General features: G+C 35.7%; 1 long non-coding RNA gene across 1 annotated transcript in view; it reads right to left on the bottom strand.

Moving 5' to 3' along the window:
• Positions 1-18,328, bottom strand: part of LOC140595149 (uncharacterized) — a 283,810-nt gene that overhangs the window by 200,171 nt on the left and 65,311 nt on the right. The window lies entirely within an intron of this gene.

Consider the following 18,328-nt stretch of genomic DNA (forward strand, 5'->3'; position numbering starts at 1 on the left):
TCAACACACCACCTCCTAAGGAAATGTAAATATAACACAGTCATGCATTAATATGAAGTGTTGCTAACTAGATTAAGATCAACATAGTCCATATTTAAAGAATTCCTATTTTTCCAAGGCATTTTTTACTTATACATCATTTTCTGTGTCACAAAGCCAGTACTGATGTGAAATGAGCTTGCAGTAACCAGGGCTATATTTATTCCTCCTTTTGTTTCCTATACATAATTACCAGCAATGTGCCTTTGTGATCAACTTCAGTTGTTTGGATTTGGGAGTGGGGCTCTTTATTTGGCAGAGACAATTCTGTAAATTTGTATACTTACAAAAATAAAGTTATAAAGAATGAACAAAGTAAAGCTTCCATTTAAAATGTAATAACACCAATATTTACTTACCACCCTACAATTAAATATTTAGGTTATTTAAAACCAGTTCTTGAATGGCTTCTTTCAGATATACATTCTACCTAAAAAAAAGTCTATGAAAGAAGAGCTTTCAGCATGCTGTATATATTTAAGAGTCTACAGAGGGCACTGAGCTGAAGTAGCACAAACCAAAAAGGTCATATTTCCATTCGATTGCCCAAATCACTCAGTGCCAGTAGATACGAAGCCTGGGCTACTTTTTTTCAGTATAATGCCACCAGCCTTGAGGCTGATTGTGGCCCCCTGCCAGAAACAAAAGGCATTTTTGTCTCCTTATATTCTGTTTGAGAACACAATCCCCATGTGAATTTAGTGGTAGTCCTCAATACAACCTCCTCCATTCTTCCCAACCCTCTATATAGACAAAGGTTCTGTTTTGTGGTCTCTGTGGCACTTTAGTGAATCTGGGGACACTCCAAGTAGTAACTCAGACTATTTCAGAAGCCAAAACCAGGTCACAGAGCACCTCTGACCCAGCTGCAGAAATATCCTACTATTAGGTACACCTAGAATATATCTTGTGCCCTCCGGATGAATGAAAAGGAAACATAAAGACTCCGTATCAGGACTTGTCACCAAGGAAAACTGTGAGGGGACCAAGTCTCCTCCTGCAGAGGTCCATTATCCTTGACTCCAAGATGGAAATAGAACTTTGAAAGAAATGTGATATAGTAGGAAGAACATTAGTCAGAAGACTGGGTTCTAGTTCTATCTCTGCCACCAACTTGCTCTATGACCTTGGAAAAGCCATTTGACTCTCAGATGTTTAGCAGCTTCACTGTCAAATTAGGGTGGACTCTGCTTTCTGAGTTTCTTCCAGCCCAGAAATAATTATTCTCTTATTTTCTGATTCACTGTTTCTTGCTAATGTACTGCTGAGACTGGAGTAAGTGTGATGTGACTTTCTTCACCTTTTCCCCACTGCTAGTGTCCTCTTCCACCCCTGACCCACATGTGAACACCAAAAACAGTTATTTGCTGTGTCTGCCTCCTATGAGATGGAGAGCTCCCTGAGGACAACATGTGCCTTATCCATTTCTACATTCCCTTTATTTTTTTTAAGATTTTATTTATTCTACATTCCCTTTAGATCAGGCATGATGTCTGACACATAGAAGGTACTCAGTAAAAGGGGCTCACTTATTTCTTGGCTAGTCATTAGCTGTAGTTGAAGAGCATTTAAGAATGTAGGATGGCACAATGAATTATTAGCAGGAAAGTTAACTATAGAAAAGGAAGTACCCCGTATTGCCTTTCAAATCTTATCCCAATGCCACCTTCTCAACCATTTTAAGGATAGCCTTTATTTATTCACATAACAGTCTAATCAATGTAATCATACAACTGCTTTATTTTTAATTTCCTCAATACATGGTATATATGTGTAAAGAGGTGAGAGAGAGAGAGAGAGAGAGAGAGAGAATTCAGTTCTCTAATTTGTTAACATTTCAACTGGGAAATGCCTTCACTGTGTCATTCATACAGGTCTCACCCCTCCAAAATAAAAACTAGCCACGGATGCCATTCTCCCTTTTCTCACCCTTCTCTACTTCCTACTACACAGTGTGTTAATTGAGTCATTAGTTAATTTTTTAATCAGAAAACTTAATGGAAAATTCAAACTTCAAGGGAAAAGATTTAAGAAAGTGAGAAAAAGTGTTAAATCAATAACATGGTGGGTTCCTAAATAACATTCTGTTCAAATTGGATTACCACCACCCAGGCTTCTGATGAGTACACTATGGCAGTCAACATACCAGATTTCCCAAATTAAACATGCTTCTCTATAATTAAATATCACAGTTTCATTGTTCCGATAACAAAATCGGAATATTTTCCACCATCATAATATCCTTAGCAGATAATGTCATTGGAATAGAATGATGTTACCACATGATAATAGGCTCTCAACGCCAAAGTCAAGTTATACTGTTTATTTTCAAAGCAGATCATTACATTGACTTTTTTTTCCATTACCAAGTGATTGATGCAGCTTTAAAGGTGACCAACAAAAATTTCATCAAAAAAAATGATCTAACGATGAGGATATGTGCTGAATGATTCAAATGCCAAGGGAAATGCCGCATATAGCAGCATAGAATCCATTTAAAAATTAAGCCTTGCCAAACCTTCAGCAGCAGTTTGCTCTGCAAAATGAGAGCAGCTGTCGGAGGCTCCAAAGTGCCTCAAAATACAATAAAATCTTGTGCTGACATAGTCCATTTCTCAATAACTATGAAATTCTGGAACAGAACACCTGTCAACAGAGGAACCTGGTATACACCTAACAAAAATGCACCAACTCATCTTGACAAGCAGCCTGAAGGAAGGTGGCGCTACTAATACCAGGGCCTGCAAACAGGCTCTTACCACAAACCGAAGAAAAGCCTTCCCACGCGCCTCTGAGACCACAGCCATTTCAGTCACTTAGGGATACAACCCTATCAGAGAGGTCATCTTCAAATACTAGAGTCTAACAATGAATACCTTTCTTTTAGACTCAAAGCACTTACACAGAGTCCTTTCAGCTGGAACATACTCAGTACAAATGACTATATTATTACATTGCATCTCTCCCCTCTGGAGGAAGGCAGAGACAAAGGTACTATCTCTAAAATAAAAATGCTAGGGGATTCAACTTGAACTGATTGACTCTCAAACTCAGATGTGGCATTGAAAAAATATACCAACTTCTGTATGCGTTCCATTTTAACGACCATTTCATGAGTAAGGCACTGTGCTAAGGGCTGCTGGAGGTAGAAAAAGAAAACAACAAAAAAAGTCCACTCTACCCAGATCAAGCTGCCTGCTCACTGCTATTTATTTTCTCTGCATGAAGTCATTTGGGGCTGGGCGGGTTCCAGTTGAGAGTACTTTGTACAATCAATGCTTGCTGCTTGCATGAGATGTATGCCATGCACAATATTTTTGATGATGATGTTAATTGGTGTTGAACACAACTTATTTAAAATTCTAAAGAATTATACATGTGTTAGGGATGCCTGAGTCTCCAAGGGCCTAAGTTACACGTTAAAGATTAAAAAGGACAGATTTTTCAACTGGACAGTCCAGCAGGCTGACACAAACTGATTGTTTGCAAGTGTGGTAGCCATAGTGTCTGAGAGGAAGTGTTAGTAGAAGAGATAAAATTTAAATAATAGTTCATTTGTGACAGAAAGCACAGTAATCCAGGGCCCCTCAAACATATTCCAAGAGAGTGCTTCTCAATATTACAGACTGCTCTGGGAAAGATCTTGTCTATGCTGGGCTAACCATGAACTCTCCAGCCCTGGTTGTCAAGTCCCTCAAAATCCACAGCTATGCCTCTATGCCCCCATGCCAAGCTCCTGTCCAGCTCTCCAGCAACTGCTGCTGTGATGTCCTTTGTTAGATTAAAATTCTCCTATCAATAAGGTCCCTGGTCCTGGTCACGCTTGCTCTACTTGATTTTTCTTTAATGCTCTGTCTTGATCTCTCGTTCTCACAGTCTTTGTGCTACTTTCTTAGCACTCTGTCCTTCTTTTCAATAGCACTTATCCCACTTGTTATTGTTTAATGTCTTACCTTTCCCATTAGGCAGTAAGCAGGGTGGCCTATGAGTTAGTATCTGAATTGTTTTCTATTGCATTCCCAGTACCTAGACAGTCCCTGGGCAGATAGCAGGTGCTTAAAGATATTTGTTGACTGTCATGATCCCCATGTGCACAGCCTTCTCTAGACTTGGGATCTGCTCTTGGTTAAGGGAAAAACTAGACTAAAACTCAAGGGACTCATATACAAGTCAAACTTGCTGCCAAGGCCAACTTTTATCTTGTGCTAGCTTGTGGTAATCCAGCAACTGACTTATTACTCAGAAAAAAAGCCCTGACCCTGAACTCCCGTTTTGTTCTGTAAGGCTGAGGCCATGACTTGCTATTGCCAGTTCTCTCATGGTTTGGGAGGAAAGCTGGCTACGTTAACGACTATCTCTGGCAGCCTAGTTTCCATTTCTAGACTCTGCCAATTAGACTCTTTGGATCCTTTCTCTTGAATTTCTCTGATATATGGACATCTTCCGACTGCTGATCATCACATTCTAATTCAAGACCTGATTTAGCCTTGGGCAATTTTGCCACTGTATCAAACTATTAAAATGCCTAAATTAATTAATATGATTAACATAATATCTTGCTATAAAAATTTTGAAAGATCTTCATAATTTTATTTTAGAAATTATGTGGTAATTCATTTACTTTGAAAATAGCAATAAATTCTCTACAGTCATCACTTTTTTGAGAATTTTGGCAAGGTTAAAAAAAATCCAAGCTACAAGTTTTCAAATAAAATCAATATTAACTAATAATATATTTAACAAACAATAAAATAACATGTTATACCTTATATACACTGAAGTAAATATTTATTAATTTCAATTTTGCTGTTGTCTTTTCATATTTGGAGTCAACATCTTTTTCAGTCCTGAAGTATTTTTATGGGGTCCTGAGAAGCTCATAGTCCCTAGGCAATATTCTTAAAGTACCAGAGGCACAAAATTGCCTTGTCCTAAAAAATAGTTTCTATTCATTATTCTTATGAGCCAGTGCAAAGTTACATAGCCTATCCTTTGCCAACCTGTTAAGACAGACCTACAAACCTGAACACTTTAATAGGCAGCTACATTACAGACAATAAGTCCATGCTCGTCTCTTGGGTTATGGAAATCTCCATGCTATTGTACTCTCCCTATTATTATTAAACACTGCATAGTTTTTATAAAGACTTAGGAACTTAGTTGGTGGTTTGTCTAAAGACGTGTCTCTTTGTCTGTAAACCCCCACTCCTATACCATGTTGCCAAACAGGTGACTCTTGAGGCTATCTTATGTTGCCTCAAGAATTTTGCCCCCAGATATGTGGCTAAAATCCAAAAATAGGTTGCTTTTGGCTCATACAGGACAAATTCCATTCCCTTGGTGAGATTCTGTGCCGAGTTTGATTGAATTCAAAAATATTCTCAAGGCACCTGGGTGGCTCAGTCAGTTAAGCAGCTGACTCTTGATTTTGGCTTGGGTCATAATCTCATGAGTCCTTAGAGCCCCACGTTGGACTCTGCTCAGCAAGGAGTCTACTTGAGGAATCTCTTTCTCTCCCTCTGTCCTTCCTCCCTCCCCTCTCCCACTTGTGCTTTCTCTCTCTGTATAAGATAAATAAATCTTTAAAAAAATTCTCAAAAGAATGTCCAGATCTTCAACCCAACATTGCTGCTTTGCTTTCCCTATGTCCCTATGTCCTTAGAATGAGGTTGAATGACTATCTTCCTGAGGATTTTTTTTCATTTATTCAAGAAATAGTTATTGAGCATCGACATAATGAACTAATGAGTGAATACATAAGATGTGAGTTGGAGAGTCTAAGAAGTGCTGCAATTCACCCCTCAGTCACTCAATAATGCAAGCCTCCAAACACTTAGATAAAGCATATTTTGCCCAATGCAGAGCCCAGGACAGATACTCTCCTGGTAACCAGGCAGACACACAAGGACAGACATGGCATACCAACTGCAATTGGATTTGTGTCCCAAAATAGATACTTCTGGTTATAATATTAACTTACTTCAAATTACACAAGTATCTCTAAAGTATTACTAAATAATACGTTTCACAGATACTGGAGATGGGAAGACCTCATTAGATCATTCAATTCTCTTTCTCTCTCCCTTTTTCCCCTGGTATCTAAATGAGTTTTCTATACCTCATGATTAGTGGGATTTGGTTATGACCAAACTGTTAACTGTTTGGAAGCACTTACTCAATCATGTTAGCAAGGAACAGGTAAAAATGTGCGCTTAACTGAGCCTATCTAAGCTGTTTGTTGGGCTTTACTTCTATCTACTGTGTTAAGCCTTACAAATAGAGGTTACTTCTTTCTGCTTCAATAAGTAATATACTGTTAATAAATCCTTCTAATCTAGTTAAATCTTCTAAAGATCTGAACATGATTAATAATTGACTTTAAATCACTGGGAAGCTGCTCCTCCATTTCCTCTAAGAAGTCATCTGTTTATTTGCAGATTTTTCAGTGAAATGTAAGTGAATTGGCCCAACAAAGATTCACAGTTCTTTGCACCAGATTTGCTGCATTTCCATATGACTGGATGACATCTTCTTTGAGCAGATGACTGATCAATAGGAACAATTTGCTGAATATTAAAATCCCAAAAGTCAAGAGCCTGGCATGTGCACACAGACTAGCTGGATTCAGGTTCTGGATTTACTATTTACTACTTGTGAGACATTGAGGATTTTACTTAATCTATCTCTGTCTCTCATCTTCTACAAAATAATGCTCGTAATAGCATAGCCACAGGATTGCTTTTAAGATGAGATGAATTAGAGTGGAAAACTAGCACATAATAAATGCTCAATAAAAATGGAATTTATTTAAAAAGTGATGAAAATTTCTCATATCTGATTTTCTGTACTTTATGTATTCATGAAGTATGTAGTATTTGCTCAACATAAATATCAGCTGCAAAAAAACTTAACAGTATACAAGCTAAGTAGAAAAGCAAAAATATGCAAAAAACTTATAATTTATTTTTGTTATATTTATTTTTTATTTGTTATTTTATATGGTAATGCACATTTGTGGCAGGTATTAATTTCTAAAATGGCCCCTTGAAATGCAATATTATAATTTTTGAAACCTGTGAATATAAGATATAGCCACCATGATTATATTTTATAGTGTCCTAGGGATATTGTCTAAGTGGGTTTTATCTAATCCCATAAACACTTAAAAGCAGAGAGGTTTCTCCACCTTATAGAAGAAGAATTCAAAGGCAAGGCAAAGGGAGATCTGACCCACAAATTCTGGCTTGAAAATACAGAGAGTCACTGCGACACAGAATATGGGTAGCCTCTCAGTTACTGAGAAGTTCTTGGCTAACTGCTAAGAAGGATATAACTACCTCCTTCTTACAACTACAGGGAATGAATTCTGTCAACAAAATGAATGAACTTAGCTTGAACTTCTCCCCCAGAGACTACAGACAACAGGTTTACTTTTTTATTGTTTAATCCTTACAAAAATCCTAAGAGCAGAAATTAGTATTTCTAATTTACATATGAGGAAACCAAACTTCACTGTCATGAATCAATCACCTTTTCTAGTAGCACACAACTAGTAAGTATTGTGATTTGAACTAACGTCCTCTTGAAGGTAAAGTTTGAGTTCTTGACATTATACCAACAATAATACAAACTAGAACCTTAGAAACTATGCTATTTTTTAAAATATTTTATTTATTTATGAGAGAGAGAGAGAGAGAGGCAGAGACACAGGCAGAGGGAGAAGCAGGCTCCATTCACCGAGCCTGACGTGTGACTCAATCCCCGATCTCCAGGATCACACCCCAGGCTGCAGGTGGTGCTAAACCGATGCACCAGAGCTGCCCCAAAACTATGCTATTTTTGTATCCACATATTCATTTAGCACTTACTAAGAGAAGACAGGTTCTGTCCTCAGAGAAGAAACAAAGTTTAAAAAATCACTCCAGTTAGAAATGAAGATAGACTTCAGGAGGAAAATGTCATTAAGTTGGACTTATAAAATGAATAAGGCTTCTCCAAATCAAACAATCCAGAGTTGGCTTGGAAAGAGACCGAGATCTCAGTTCACCTGGATCAGATCATATCTGAGACTTAAATTCTCTCCATTTTCAGTCCCTCTCATTTGACTCCTGGCTTTTGCTTGAATACCTCTAGAGAAGAGAAAGATGTTCCACTGGTGACTTTTGAAGAGTCTTTCAATCCTGTGATTCTATGGTTCTATCATTTTGATATACTTGTTGAACATTTTTCCATATTTCTTTTTTTTTTAAGATTATTTATTTTGGAAAGAGCAAGAGCACAAGTGGAGGGAGGTTGTGAAGAAGGTGAGGGAGAGAGAGAATCCTCAAGCAGAATCCATGCTGAGCATTGAGCCTGAGGCAGGGCTTGATCCCATGACCCTGAGATCATGACCTGAGCCAAAATCAAGAGTTGGACGCTTAACAGACTGAGTCACCCAGGCGTTCCTTTCCATATTTCTTCAAATAGCAATGTAGAGATCACTTTTGGGTAAGAAAAAGCCTGACCCTAAGGGAAGTCAATTATGGGAAATGGCCAAAGCAAGATATTATCTAGTCAGATTTTCATTTTCAAAGATTTCTCCAGCAGAAATGTGGAGGATGGATGGAGTTAGAGGAGGAAGGGAGATGAGATAAGGCTCAGGAAAGAACTATAGGGATGGAGACAAAGAAACCTAAAATATTATTGGAAAATTAAAATTAATTAAAATATTATTGGAAAATTATCAGGGTTGATTGATGATAAAAAGAAATTAGTCAAAAATGACTTGAGTATTTGGCTTGGGAGATGGTATGTATAGTGAGATGGAGACTAAAAGGATGCAGAAACTTGTAAAACAAAGGTGGGTTAGCTTATTTCCATACATTTAAGGTGCCCACATAATGTGCAAGCAAAACGTTATTAGTCTAGTGATCAGAGAGTTCAGGTGTGAAGAAAGTGAGATATCATTGCCATTTAGGTGACAACTAAAACCTTGTGAATGAGCAAGATTACCAGAGAAAGGAGCAGGAGGGAGGACAGCAGTGAAATAAGGATGGAACTCAAAGCAACACCAACATTAAGAGTAAGGAGAGGAAGGGAAGTAAGAAAGGAAAGAGAAATTATAGGAGAAGCAGGAAAAACACCAGGGGAAATTTAATATATCCATTCCTCCTACACTATTGTATGTACACACAAATACAAGGTAAGAAAAATAATTGCTACACACTATTCCCCGTAGTTAATCACTTCCACTCAACTGAAGGATTTTCTCCACCCAGGTTTGAAACACTATACCACTCACTGGGTTACAAAAAGCAGAGAGAACTGATCAGCACTTATTTCTCGGTTTTCCAAGTCACTCATGTCAATTACCTCTCCAGCCTCCTTCAGTAAAGAGGTTTCTAAGCTGTTGCCCTCTTCTATAAATGTCCAATATATGGCATTTGAGCTGAGGCACTAGTAGTTCTAGGTTCCTTTTGCATCTTGTTTTTTCTCTTACATGCAGCCTTAATTAAACTCTTTGCCTTCAAGTAAGAAACTCAGTTCTTAAAAATGAAGAAATGCAAACTCTAGATTTAAATTAACTAGTGATTGCCATGTCAATGGGTGAATCCTGCCTTTTAGATAAATGAGAATCTCAAAGAAAAATTAAGGTAATGAGAGTGGCAGCCAGGGCAAAACCATACCTTCCTTATTACTATCTGCCACAATTTTACGTTATTCATCTCAGGAGGAAGGGAAGAAAAACTTTGAAAGGATTATATTTGGTAATCCTTCATTAGCAAAAATTAAAGCAAGAAGAACAAATGCTTGTTTGATTCAGTTCCAGTATACTGTCTCCTCACATTCAAAGTCTTGGTTTTACTCCCTCACCTCCTCCCTCAACATACATACTAGAACATAGAACCCCTACATTTCCTCTCCCTCTTCCCTGCTTGAATTTTCAGCATCATCACAAACCAGTATATATTTCCCATATGTATAAAAATTTAGAATCTATCTTCCACCACAAGAATGCAAAGTCTATGAAGGTTGAAAGTTTTTTCTACCTTATTTACAGCTTAATTCCTAGAATTTAGAACAATCATTGACCTTAGCATATGCTCAATAAGTGTGTTCAATAAATTAATTGGTGTTGCACATCACTATCAAATTTATTTCTGTTGCTGTATAATGCTTTAATAGAAATAATCAAAGAGATAAAGTATTATTATAAATAATAACAATGGTATTAACAAATGTCAGAGGCATATGTAATACAAGTACTTCTAGTAGTACTCCTACATAGTTATATAACCTTGAATCATATACATTCTTCAATATATTGACCTATAAGAGACGAGAAGAAAGTAAATTGACCTTCAAGATCCCTTATTGCTCCAGAATCTAATAATTATAGATTTAGGTTAAGGCAATGAAATGAAAGAAGAAAAAAGATCAATATCTACGAGACCTTTTTAATAATAGAATTGTGGCCTAAAGGGTGGGATGGGTAAGGGATAATAGTGAGTATAGGGTGGGGGTAAAGAGAGGAAATCAGAGTAAACTCTGGCAAGAGCAGGGCCAAGCAGAACAGAAGTGGGAGAGTTCAAGAGAAGACAGTTCTTGAGGTGTTGTGCTTTTAGGAAAATCACTGTCAGTTTCAGGATGAAGTAGGCAAGATGTGATATGTTATCTGCCATTTATTAGTTATAATAAGATATATATGTAAAATGAAAGAGAGAACTATCCAGGAACAGTTTTTGTTAGAACCCGTGTGTACACCAATCACCAAGAACCCTCAGTTTCATGGCTGAGTCATTACTGCTGATGGTTTTTTGGTTCTCAATTACAAAGGTAGAAGATGAGCTGATGGAGTGATCCATATATATTCTTATTTTTAACTCAAAAATCAAAAAAGAATTCGAACTGGTCCCTTCTAGAAAATCTCAGGAAATAGTTCCTTTATCCTAAGGCCTTTCCCTTCTGTCCTGTCTCTGTTCACCACCACAAGTAGAAGAATGTTTTTCTGAATACTTCTTTTGTTTATTTGGAGTTTCACAAGACCCAATCTCAAACTGATATACAGTCAAAACATAGAAATTGGAGGGCTTTTCTTAGAGAAAACTCAACTTTCTCAATAAGCACATTCTTTTGCAACATTCAAAATGACTTTAAGTAAATATTTGGTTTCATTTCTATCATTTAAAAAAAAACTCAACTAACACCATAGTATCTCTGAAAATTTATTAAAGAAAAAATCTAACATCCAATATGATAAAATAAAAACATCCATTCCTCCACTTTGTATAGCTATCCACAATTCCAGTAGAGTTTCCTAATTAAAACCAAAAAGGAAATAAACTCAATAAATCCTATTGGAATCCACTGAATACAACTATAAATTTAAAAATATAAAACAATTTTATGAGTATCTCTTTTGAATAAGTGTCTGCATTCTTTCACTTGTTTATTTAAAATATAATTGCTGTGTTAAAACATCATTAAGAAAATTGATATACCCTTAATTGAAAAAAGTAAAAACAATTCTAAATGACCAAATTAGCTCTACTAATCCACTTACCTACTGCTTTTTTTAGCTAGTACCAACAGGCAACTATGACTTTGTGGATTTGGAAATGATACATAGCCCTTAATGAGCTTATACAATCATGCTGCCTACTTTTCCCTTCCAAATGAAATAGCAATTTATCTTTATTCATTTTGCCTAAGACAAAATTTTGCATACCACTTCAATCTTTTTCTCAGTGACTTCTAGCAATATGTGAAAAGAGAATTCAAGACATGTCTTCGGGGCAGGAGTGGAAGGTGGACCTAATTGTTTTATTTCCATGAGAACTTTATGGACCTTATGGGAAAAAAATATGGCTGGGCCTCTTGGGAGTGAGGAGTGGTCCCAGAACAATCTAGGAATAATGGTTGCTGCTTAGCTTCCCAGTCAGTGTACTACATTGGAAAAGAATTCATTTAAAAGAAATAAGAGTCAAGGTACTTCCTTGGTCCATTAGCAAAGATGAATGGTTTTGAGTACACTGTATCACTGAGGTATCTATCACTGAAATTACAATTCATCCAAGCAACTCAAAGAATGAGCCATGCGAGGGAGGAAAGGGAACAGTAATTTAGATTTATCAAATGAAAAAATGCATTATTGTAAGTGCTAGAGAATACCTAGAACACACTGCCTCTCCAACTAGAGTTTTTGTCAGAGGTAAAGAGTAATTTTTGTCCTACGGCCTCCTGTCACCTACTACCACTACCACCAGTGGACAGTAGTCATGGTTTCTAAACATTTCACAAGTGAGCCAATGCTTCCTTCAAGTGGTATGTTATGCAGATATAAAGACAGATCAAAGATACTAGCTTCCTAGTGCTGCCATAACAAAATACCACAAACCAAGTGGCTTAAAACAGACATTTATTCTCTCACAGCTCTGGGGGCTAGAATTCCAATATCCACGTGTCACCGAGTTGGTTTCTTCTGGAGGTTCTGAGTTAGAATCTATTCTATGCTTTTCTTGCAGATTCTTGTGGTTGCCATTAATACTTGGCATGCCTTGGCTTGTAGACATAGCACTTCAATCTCTGCCTCCATCTTTATACAGTGTTCTTCCTAGCGTGTTTCGTCTGTGTCTATGTTCAAATTCCCCTCTTACAAGGATACCAGTCACTGGGTTGGGGCCTACCCTAATCCAGTTTGACCACATTTTAACTTGATTACAACAGCAAAGCTCTCATCTCCAAATAAAGTTACAATCACAGGTACCAGGGGTTAGAAATGCAATTTTTTTTTTTTTGGTGTCATGGGGGAGGACACAATTCAACCTACACAGCTACCCTGGTGAAAAGATAGTCTCAAGACGGAGTAGGATGCCATCCATAAGGTAACCGTCATCCCTGAGGTATGTGCTGAAGCAATTTTCAAGGAATCCTAAAGTTCTATAGAGAAAAGTTTAAAAGGAGAAAAGGATTAGAATAATTACAACTATATCAATATCAAGAACACTACAGGCAATTTCCAGTGTAGCCACAGCTATAAAGAATACTAGCATTATGACTAGAAAATGATGATCATGAACTCAAAAGTCAATGAATTTACTAGCTTTAGAATGAGGTTGTAAGAGCTTCTATTTCTAACAAGCTCCTAGGTGATGCTAATACTACCAGATCTCACTTAGGTCAGATTTTTTTGTAGTACATATTTAGGGAAAGATTACTGTTTAGTAGGTAGAAAATTGATTGATGAGAAAGAGGCTGGCACATATCCTGATATTGTCTAAGGCTACAAAACTTTTTGGAGTCATGGAAATAAACACACACACACACACACACACACACACACACACACACACTACCACAATTTCTGAACTGAAAAGGTGGATATGTGGAGTTATTGGACTGCTCTCCCATCACTCCACCTTCTTTTACTAGAAGAGTGGGAAAATGTTTTTAGTTATTGGTGGGTTTTTGGTGTTATATTTTTGTTTTGTTCCATTTTTTTACATCAAAGGTAACTGGAAAAGAAAGATATGAAATAAACCGTGCTAGCACTGGGGGGAAAAAAAACACAGTGCTACCACTGAGCTGAGGTAATAGTATCAAAGTTAATTAGCAAAACTTTTGCCTAAGGAACCCAGAATTCAAAATGCCCCACTTTGCTGCATTCCCTATAATGCCAACTTGGTCAACCTGAAAGAAGCCCTAAGAGCAATGACGGAGAAAGTTAGATAAAATATGGTGACAAGGAAGTCATACTCCACAGCTATCAGGATAAAATGGCTGCCCAAGGAAAGAAAAGGGGAGGCAGCAGCTTCACTAAGAAATTCTTGGGCAGCCCGGGTGGCTCAGCGGTTTAGCACAGCCTTCAGCCCAGAGCCTGATCCTGGAGACCCAGGATCGAGTCCCATGTTAGGCTTCCTGTATGGAGCCTGCTTCTCTCTCTACCCCTCTCTCTCTCTCTCTCTCCCTCTCTCTGTCTTTCATGAATAAATAAATAAAATCTTTAAAAAAAGAAAAGAAAAAGTCCCCTCTCCATAACCAGGTCACTCATTTATGCATGCATTCTTTCATTCAACAAATACTGAGTATGTACTATGTGCCAAGCACTGTCTTATATTAGAGACAAAAACACAAACAAAACAGACAAAATCTATGGTGGGTAGAGCTTGTTTCTAGTTGAAGGAGACAGAAAATAAACATACAAATAAATACATAACCACTATAGGTTCTGATAAGTACTATGAAAAGGAATAGAAAGGATAAAAGGATAATGAGTAATAGTAAGGGATGATATTTTATGCAGAGGTGTCTGGGAAGGTCTCTAAAGAGGTGGCCGTGGAGCCACTTAAAGCATAAAGAAGTAAGTGAGCCATAAGTGGCTGGGAAGAGATTATCCCATACAGAGAAGCCTGAAAGGCAAATCCCCAAAATGGGAGCACACTGGGCAAGTTTGAGAAACATTAGCCACAGTGGCTGTAGAAGAGAGAAAGATGGCAGATGAATTTAAGGAGAGATAGAGTCAGAACATGTAATGTCTGACAGGCCATGGAAAGGATTTCAGAACTTGATGGGGAAAAGTCAGCAGGTTTGACAAGTTCTGGCTTATGTTTTAGAAGTATAACTCTGACAACTGTGTTGACGATAGACCATAAAAGGACAAGGATGAAAGCAGGGAAACCAGTCAGGAGACTATCATGACAGTTTGAGGCTAAGGTGGAAGTGGTAAGATTGATGAGGAATGATTGGATTTATCATATATTTTGCTGGTAGAGTTGGCAGGATTTGCTGATAACATTGCTGTGAGAGAAGAGAGTAGTTCCTTGGATGCTCACATGGAAAAAAAAAAAAAATATATATATATATATATATATATTACAGATAGTTTTTTTTTAGGTTGAATCATTGATCATGTAAAATTACCACGTTTGTATATCAAAAAATAGTTGTATCAGAAATTTCATATAGTTCAGTCAAATAACAATAAATTTAGGAGTAATTACCATATAAATGCTATTTATAGAACAATCACATTATGTAGGAAGTAGAGTAGATAGAGAAGAATTCCAAGAACTGGGCCTTGGTCCACTCTAACACTTATAGATCAAAAAAAGGAGGAGCAAAAGAAGATTTAGAAGCAGCTGGGAACAAAGGAGGAAAGTGAGGAGAAAACAGTCTTGGAAAAATCTGAAGACAGTGTTCCAAGAAGGAAGGATTATTCAACTTTGTCAAAAACTCCTGGCAGGCTAAGTAACGTGAAGATCCAGAAATTACCATACCAGTGAAACCCATTATGTCGACAAAAGGCTTTTCACCCATAATGTCACAAAAAAGACAATTATGTAAAATGTGCTTTAAAAAATAAAGTCATTACTAATATTACTAACCAATATCATTAAATTAATTGGTGTACAATTTCTTATAATTTCAATTTTCTTTTTTCAAAGCTAAGATAATACATTTCCCTACCACCTTAATAGATTTAAACAAATATTCTTATAGGTAAGATCTATTGCATCCACACTGAAAAATATAAAAATTTTAAGTCAGTAGATTGATTAAAACTGCCTAAAGCATTTTCTAGTGGAAAATATCCATACCCAGAAAACTAATCTTAAATTTTCCCAGTCTCATAATAAATGCTAAAAAAAAAAAAATGTACTGGAGCTCTTTGCACTACTCACCCGCACTTCTTATGAAGAGATATACTGCCAGAATTATGCACAAGTGGAAAGGTCACATAGCATATTTTAAGAAAAATAAAATAAAATGCTGAAGTTGTTATGCCTAGTAGTTATGATTCCATGAACTGATATTATGATGTATGATTTCTTATTTTGTGTAAATAGATCTGTTAGTTTCTGTATCTTTTGCCAAAACAAAAATGCCTCTTAACCCTCACAACATGTGTGAAGGAGAATATTATGTACTGGGAAAAAAAACAGAGATTGAAGTATAATGACCATGAATATATATGCACCTATCAATAAAGCTTAAAAATATAATAATAATAATAATAATAATAATAATAATAATGGAACTACGGAGAAATTTGTAGTTGGGGATTTTAATCCAGTCTTTCCAGAAACTGATAGCTTACAGCAACCAAGAATAAACAAATGTATAATAAATTTAAAGAACATAGTTCATTATATCGAACATTAAATATATAAGGACATTCACACCCATGAAAAAGAGAAAGGAACATACATTTTTAACAAACATGGGGCATTTACAAAAAATAACTAGTAGTAGGGCAACTAAGGCACAGAATAATCCTCAGTAAATACTAAGTAATCATCAGCATACAGACTATCTTCTATAACCATAGTACAATAAAATTTAAATCAATTAAAATAAGATAGCCCTAAAACTCATATTTAATACAGATTATATATATGTATATATATATATAGATAGAGATATATCTGAAAACATGCAACGAAATAATCTTGGGATATAAAGAAAATAATCTAAAAATTATAGTACACTTAAAAGTGAATGACAATGAAAGTATTAAATATCAAAATTTCAAACCGAGGTTAAGTTACACTTTGAAGAATGCTTACAGCTTTGAAGAAATCTAAGTAAAAATAGAAAAGATATAAAATAATTAAAGTACATATCCAAAAATAAATTAGAAAAATGGCAATATAATAAACAAAACTGGGTAAAATGAAGGGAACAGACAAAGATAACATCAGAAATCAATTTTACATAAAACTTATTTAATTAAAGATGGGTAACAAAACTAATTCTTTGATTAGTAAGAGAGGAAAAAAACCCTGGACATTTTGCTTTATAAAATTTAGAAAAAATAACTAGCAATAAGCTTTTGGTGTAACAAAGATTTTTTAAAATAATAGAATACTATTACAACTATATGCCAAGACATTTGCAAACCTAGCTTAAATGGATACATTTCTGGAAAAAATGTAAGATGCCAAGATAAACCCAAGAAGAAATATAATACTTGAATAGATGAATCACCATTAAAGAACTGGATATGGGAGTCAAGAACTCCCCCTCCAAAAATGACCAAACCTTGGTCCCATTTGGTTTTGTAGTTGAATACTACCAAACTTTCAAGAACAGATAATCCCTTTCTTATACAAGTTGTTCCAGAAAAATAGGAGAAAGGGGAAAGCTGCTGCCCAACTAATTTTATGAAGCTAGTATAACCATGAATTCAAAACTGGATAAAAAATAATGAGGGGAAAAGTATAGATATAGTTAACTTATAAAAATTTTAAACACACAAAAATCCCTAAGTAATTAGACAACCAAATCTATCAATTCATTTAAAAGTTAATATACCAGAATTCAATGTAGTGGATTCAACCAATCCAAAATAGTTTAATTACATCAAAAAACTTATTAATGTAATTTAAACATTATAAACTAAAAGAAAAAATCACATAATCATCTCAATAAATGAAGAAAAACTATATTTGATAAAGGTCAATAGATTTTTATGACTAAACTCTCAGAAGGCTAGAGTGAAAGGAATTTCCTTGACTTGATAAAAAACTATCTAGTAAAACCTGAAAGTTAAGTATACTACCTTTAAGAACTGGAACAATATAAAATTTTCATTGTCTCTTTTACTGTTCAGTGCAGTAATACAGAACATTCTAAGTGATGCAGTAGGAAAGATAAATATGATAAGAAAGAGTTATGATAATTGCAAAGGAAGGTGCAAGACATTTCCTAACAGTATGATCATTTAAAAAAAGAAAAACAAAAAAAAAAAATACTTGGAATTAATAAGAGAATTCACCAAGTTTGTAAATATGCTATCACATTATAGAAATTAAAAAAAAACATAAAGTGAGAATAATCTCATAAAGAATGAACAAGGCATTTGTGAAGAGAATGTATCAAGTACCTTTAACTATCATAAAAGAAGACCTGAATAAACCTGAATAAACATATCATGTTTAAATTTAATATAATACCAATAAAAAGTCTGCAGAATGTTTTAGGGGAACATGCCAAACATTTAGATGTTTATATGAAAAAATAAAATCTCCAAATAACCACGACTCATTCCACCAGATACTAAGACATATTAGAAAGCCATGGCAATAAATGGTCTAAAACAGACAAAATGAAAAACTAATGGGGCAGAATAAATGGTCCAGAAACAAGCATCTTGATATAAGAAGGAAAGTGGAAATCCCAATTTTTGCTCACCATAGAGTGCTAGATCTCTCCAAAATACCTGCCAAAAATCTAAGCCTTCTTTTGCAAATTTGTATTATTGTATTGGAATGCCCAGGAGGGATTTATTAGAATAATAAAAAAATCATGT

The sequence above is a fragment of the Vulpes vulpes genome, chromosome 13, assembly GCF_048418805.1.
Source record: "Vulpes vulpes isolate BD-2025 chromosome 13, VulVul3, whole genome shotgun sequence".
NCBI classification, from domain to species: Eukaryota; Metazoa; Chordata; class Mammalia; order Carnivora; family Canidae; genus Vulpes; species Vulpes vulpes.